At 30.3% G+C, this 6,884-nt stretch overlaps 1 long non-coding RNA gene across 1 annotated transcript; it reads left to right on the top strand.

Annotated features, from left to right (window-relative positions):
- Positions 1 to 1,708: 1,708 nt before the first annotated feature.
- On the top strand, positions 1,709 to 3,148 carry LOC107475248 (uncharacterized). The gene is made up of 3 exons (XR_008005273.1): positions 1,709 to 2,286; positions 2,392 to 2,880; positions 3,005 to 3,148. It is a non-coding gene; the product is annotated as an uncharacterized LOC107475248 (long non-coding RNA).
- Positions 3,149 to 6,884: the final 3,736 nt, after the last annotated feature.

Here is a 6,884-nt window from a genome sequence, read left to right as displayed (position 1 = left end):
CACTCTCTGCATCATACACCATTATCCTAGTATTTTCAAAGCTATATCTCCTCACTATATTTTTCATTTCTTTTGAAGAAATGGAAAAACTGGCTGGCTTTTACTTGGTGGTACTGTCTTCTGCATTACAGGTATGTGTGTATCTTATCATCTTGATAATATTCATCATTATTGTCCATTGATACAGAAGTAGGAATATTATCAACTTGGCATGCCTTGGTTTGGCTATTGACTAAATTTTCTATATGAGAATCGTGCAAAGAGAGACTTGCAACTTAATGTTACTGGTGGTTTCTGAAATGTTTTGGATTGATTTTATTTGATTTGGATCTGAAATTTAAAGAGAGAATGAAAAAAATTTGATTTCTTTTTATTGTGTTAGGAATATGGGAAGCACAAATGCCAAGTGGAAATTGGCTGATCACCCAAAGTTGTCAAAGGGAAATTAAAGCCAGTTGCTGTGGTGGTTTTGGATGGATGGGGTGAGGGCAACGCTAATCAATACAACTGTATCCACACTGCTGAAACTCCAACCATGGATTCCCTCAAAAAGGTAGATATATAGATATAGATACTACATGGCATATGCACCCTTTTGTGGAATCTGAAATCTTTTTCTTTTTGCATATATTATGATATATTCATTCATATAATGATAAGATCTAAGATTGGTCCCCTTTTTTAGGGTGTATATGTTTGCTTGAAGCCTCATGGAAAAAGTGCTAGAGACGGCTTTCTGATATATATATTTGAGTTCTGCTAACTGAACTTTGGAGTGAAAGTTTTATATAGTTCTGCTAACTGAAAGGAAAGAGCTTCTCAAGACCCAGTTGGTGGGAAAGTCCAGTGTTACCTCCAATGTTGCAGCCTCTTTCATTGAGACACTTGAAGCCAATGAGCTTCTCAAGGTATCAATTTCAATTTCCCTGTTAATTGTGTTGTTATTGTTGTTGGAGGAACATGCTTGAGAGATTGTCTCGCTTCAATATTGTTACGCTTACCATGTGTTTGATGAATTTCCTGAGAGAGATGGAAAAGAGCGGAACTTATTTTCTGTGTTTCCTTTTCCCAATTCACAAGATTTAGGTACTTTTCCTCTTGGATTGCTTATGAAATTGGGTGTAAGTTTTCTCATGTTTTGCATTTGTGAATGGTAGTATTTTTCCTTGCTTGAAGTTGTTAGTTATTATTAAACCACTGTTTTGTGCCTAATATAATTGATGAGTACTACTTGTATGTACTACTTCATGACCAATAAACTTTCTTATATTAGATGACCAATTCTGCCTTTTGTTACTACTGAGGACCAAAAAACTGCCATGGCGAAGGCTTCTAAGGCATGTGCCTTTCTCAGGAGATGTCATTCACTAACACTGGGTTCCATGTTGGAGGAGATTGCTGCTATTCTTCCTGGCCATGAATTTGCTTCTGTGAGTGACATTCAGTTAAACTCTTCATCTTCATCATCATATTAATTTTTTCTACTCATTCTTATGTAGCCATGTTTTTACATTCTTATGTTGCATCTATGCTTTATTTTCCTTAAATACATTTCTAATCTTTTCTTCGTCTCAGTGATATTCTTCTTTTATCAAAAGATACAAAAATTCACCCCACTGTTTTCTTAATAACTGCTTTACTGCCTGTCTTTGAGTTTGGTCATTAACTTTATCTGTTGCATCATGTAGATTTTGTTGTCAAACATGGCTTATGCAGATGACGACGAATCTCTTGTTGAAGCTGAGGTTCTCTCCTTTCTTTCTCATTAATAAGTCTTTTTTCTCAATATATTAAAGAACAATTTTTGGTTAACTTTATCATTCTTTTTGCCATGGCTGAGGTATTTTGTTGTTTGATTTTGATGACTTTAATCCTTGGCAGAAGGTGTAATTATGGGAAAATTTAGTTTAACTTGTTTGAAGTTTGATTAAATCATGCTATCATCAGTTTGTGTAATTTTTGTTTCAATACTTTGGTAGTGTTTGGATTGTCTCTGAAATTTAAGCGGACGGTTGGTATAGATCTTAGTACAGGTTTACACTAATAATAATTTCTATTAAATTTGCACAGTTGGATTATTTATAGTGTATGCTTTGATTTACTTTGAATTATGACTCCTATTTGTAAAAGAGTGTACCAAAAATCCATTTCTTCAATGCCAGGTTTAAGGAACAAATAGGAGATATTTTAGCTGCTCGCGCTGCATATATTCAGCAGACTGGTAAAGAGTCAGATTCTGATTTTGTGCAGAATGTTATATCAAGAGCCAATATGGAGAAACGTTTGGTATGCAATTAACCTTTGCTACAATTGAAGAAAGCTTTACTCTTTGATGATAAGCTGATACAGAAAAGATGACTACATGCGCTACCTGTTACATTTTTATTGCAGGAAAATATGAAGTCAGCTTGTGGTATATACAAAGAAGCAATAAAGATGGTTGTAGCTGAAGAGAATTTACAGCATGCCCTCCCTAATTTATATGTCCATTTCTCTCACCTAAAATATATGGTACATGGCATATTTATCATTTTTTGTTGAATTTTCATTTTAAAAGGCTAAGCATCATTCTAGCATCATCTTTCCAGAGCCTAAAATGTTGCTTGATTATCTTCAGGCCCTGAAATCCTCAGAAGAGTCTTTAAGAGAGTAGGTTTAGAATCTAATCTGCCTTTTTTTTCTGTTGATGTAGTTCACTATCCATTGATGGTAAAGTCTGGTGTACTCTGATATTGGATGGTCTGCTTATGGTTATTGGGCTGATGTCTTTGTTTATGTTGTCTATAATAGATGTTCGTTTGGGATGCTTGCAAGGATCTGACCTTGATTATTTTAATGGTAGCTGCTGCAGCTTCATTAGTACTGGGGATAAAATCTGAGGTGAGAAAATGTGGTAGAGTAAATTTTAAATGTTGAGAAATAGGTTGATTAGGAATATGTTTTTAAATGTTGAGAAATAGCCAAATAGGTTTTCATCCATAGAAGAATTAATTTTATATTTCAGGGTATTAAGGAAGGATGGTATGATGGTGGAAGCATTGCTTTTGCAGTTATTCTTGTTATTGTTGTTACAGGTACTATGCCAATATTTTGTCTTTGTAAAATTTCTAATAAAGCATTCAAACATGTTCTATGGTTCTGTTTCTCAACTTGATTTTTTTATATAACTTTGTTATATATTATGGAGGTTATCACTTATCACAATAGCTACATCTGTAGTAATATTATCGTTTGAAGTGTGCATCACTCTTTTTCTTTCTCCGCTTCCTTTTGTAGCTACAAGTGATTATAAGCAGTCTCTTCAGTTTTGGGACCTAAATGAGGAGAAGAGAAATATTCGTTTGGAGTTTTGATTTTTGCTTCTCTGTACTTCTTTATTATTACTATTATTATTATAGCATCCTCCTTATCATATTTATATATATTTTTTCAATCTTTAAATTTTCTCTCTGCATGAGAAGGTAATTAGAGGAGGTAGAAGAGTTGAGATCTCAATCTAGTATGACTGGGGAGAGCAATATTGTAAGTGTTTTTTTTCATTATGTGCTGAATAAGAAAATTACTTGTCTCATTTCTTAAGTTTGATAATCATTTTCCTTTTTGTAGGTTGAAAAGAATTCTAAGAACCCTATTCTGATATCTGGTTGTAAAGTTGCAGATGGCAGTGGTATTATGCTCGTAATGTTTTATTTTCTTTTGCCATGTGTGTGTGTGTCTATATATTGTTTGCCATGTGTGTGTTTTACTTTTTTTGAAATTCCTCTCATCATTTATGAATTGAGTAACTCAAATCTTGTCTTTTTTCCAGTAATGGCTTCGGGATCTGATGATACTCTTAAGAGTATTGGTTTAGTCTTAGCAGGTAATAACTAATAAGTGTTTATCATAAAATGCAAAATTTTAATTTAGATTCTGGGGTTGCAGTAAATTCAATAATCACTTTTATTTCTAATGATATAAATGTTTTCAGGACTTACCAACTGAATCTGGAACTGTGATCCCCTATGTTCACTTGATGAAACAAGCTCACAAGATTTTGAGGACAGTTATATAGTCTTGTTATTTGCATAACTTAGTATAGTTGAACAATACATTGAGTTTATGTTTTGAATTATAGTTGATGTATCAACACACTTTGATGTATGGTTGTTACTTATTATTATAGTTGATGATCAATACATTTTGTTTATATTTTGAATTATATTGACTTGCTTGTTTATAGTATTTTTCTTTTAGTTTGATAATACGATGAGTTTGTTTATTTTTTGAAATATTATAAATATTCGAATACAAATTAGATAAAAATTTGTATTAAATTTATATTTATTTTGTATGAAAACAAGCTTATTTTGTAATTAGAAAAATAAAAAAAATATTTTATCTTACTGACGGAATTACAGATGGATTTTCTGTCTGTAATTAGAGTATGAGATGATTTTCCAAAGTTCAAATTACAGACAGAAAATCTGTCGAAAAATTCGTCTGTAATTACAGGCGAAAAATCTGTCTGAAAATCCGTCTGTAAGTCTATAATTATAGACGGAAAATCTGTCTGAAAATCCGTCTGTAATTACAGACGAAAAATCCGTCTGAAAATCTGTCTGTAATTACAAACGAAAAATTCGTCGGAAAGTTCGTCGCCTTCGAAAAATGGAGGGAGAATTTACAGAGGAAAAATCCGTCGGTAACTAGTAAAAATCCGTCGGTAATTTTCCGACGGAAAAAAATCCGTCGGTAAATAATTTTCGACGGGGCTTTTACGGAGGGACAAAATTCGTCGGTAATTTCGTCGGTAATCAAAAATCCGTCTGTAATAAAGACTAAATCTGTCTGTAACTCTATCTGTATTAATCCAGCCATTTTCTAGTTGTGTCATATCTATAGTAAGCCAAATCCAACTTGGATCGATTCAAATTGGATCAATTTGGGTAATCAAATATATATCTAATTAAAAATTAAATTTAAAAAAATTGAAAAATGAAAAACATTGAAAACAAATAATGAAAAAAGAATAAAAAAGAGAATAGATGAATTACAAACTGCAATAAATAATTAAAATCATACTTAAATAAACATTATATAATATTCATAAATTCGCAAGCTTTAATGTATATTATATTATAAACTAATCATATAATAATTAGGTTGGTTTGATTTTCGTAACCATATATCTAATACCTGAATTAATTCAGGTCAGACTGACTAAATTATTCGACGGATATAGTGAAATCAATTAACTCAGATCAGAGTCAATTCTATCGGATAAATAAATTACTCGTATCCGTGTACACCTTTAATTAGAGTGATAGCATATTAACGAGGAATATAAACTAACAGTAGAATATAACAGAGTATTGTAATATAGTTATTAGCAGTAAAGTAGTTATTACTGTTAAGTAAGTCTGTTAGTAGAATAATAGAAATAGTTAATTAATTTTATTTTTTATTCTGCAAGTTTTTGCTATTTTGTTATGGTTCTGTTCTCTTCAATATTAAATTAATTGACGATGATTTTTTCTCTTTTTTTTTTTTGGTTCATTTTCGCTTGCAATAATTGAGAAAATGTGGGGAAAAAATTGCTCCGTTTTTGCAGCTAATAATAATGAAAATGTAAAAAAAAATTAGTAATATTTTCGCTGCCAACACTAACATAAACATTGTAATTTTTGTTTTCGCTTTTTTGACAACAAAAATACAACTAAATATATAAATTAATAATTTTGTATATCTCGATTTAAATTGATAAATAAAAAAATTTATTTTATTTAAATAAAAAAAATCCTTCTTCCCTTCTAAAATCTGTTTTCTATCCTTCACAACTAGCCTCTTTAGTGCACCAACTATTTGGGTTCTAATTTAAAATTAATGATTAATTAGTTAAAACAAAACATTGGATTCTGCTTCATCATCACACCATGAAATTAATTAAAATAGATAATAGAGCATAGTAACATTGAATTTAAAGCTGGTTGTGGACCATAGTCTAATTATGTAATAATAAGTTTGGGAGAGTTTCCCTAATTAACCTTCCTCCACGTGAATGACTCCCAAAAGGTCTTATATATACCATGCAGGCCCCATATGCCATTCCCCTTTGCATTAACCTCCTTTTGTTTTTCCATTAAATCTCGAATAATTGCCTTTCCACTTGAATGCATCTAGCACACGTCAGCATGACGATTGGGAGTGGATAGGTAACAACTAACAAGTTTTAATTTGCTTTATGCTAATAAAAGATCATATCATTATCATCATAATGATTACATTAAGATAGAATAGATTAAGAATGTTTCTTATATTTGTACTTAAGGCTAAATCAATTGGAAACGTTAAAGTCAAGAGTGGGTTTGGAGCAGAAAGATGAAACTTGTGCATTTCCGAATCCCTAAAGATATTTATTTTCCTAGATTCTATAACTCGTTAGTTTTACACGTTTACATATTGTTAGTTTATAATATTGATTATTATAGATAGATATGGGAAAAATTATAATAATAACAATATTTTAGGTAATAATTTCATTAATTTGTAATTAATATTGCACAAAAGATGTTGGACTAATTTACTCCATCCATTATTAAGTAAACTTTAATCAATAATATAGGACAGTACACATTCGACCTGCACTTGAGCTTGAAATACTGTGTATTTAGATTAAAATTTATAAATAAAAGTTTATATTAAATTAATTTTTTAAATTTATTTTGATAAAAAATAAATTAGAATTAACATGATTTATATTTGTCAACATTTATATAAAGTTAAATTATAGTGAAATAAATATTATTTAGACTATATTATTTAAAAAAATAATTTTTAAATAAAAAATTATTGAAAAATACATAAATTTAAATAATTTTTATATATTATTTTATTATTTTATT

Source organism: Arachis duranensis, chromosome 2, assembly GCF_000817695.3.
Source record: "Arachis duranensis cultivar V14167 chromosome 2, aradu.V14167.gnm2.J7QH, whole genome shotgun sequence".
In the NCBI taxonomy this organism is placed as follows: Eukaryota; Viridiplantae; Streptophyta; class Magnoliopsida; order Fabales; family Fabaceae; genus Arachis; species Arachis duranensis.
The sequence above is the reverse complement of the archived record's forward strand: the minus strand, read 5'-3'. Positions and strand labels throughout refer to the sequence as shown.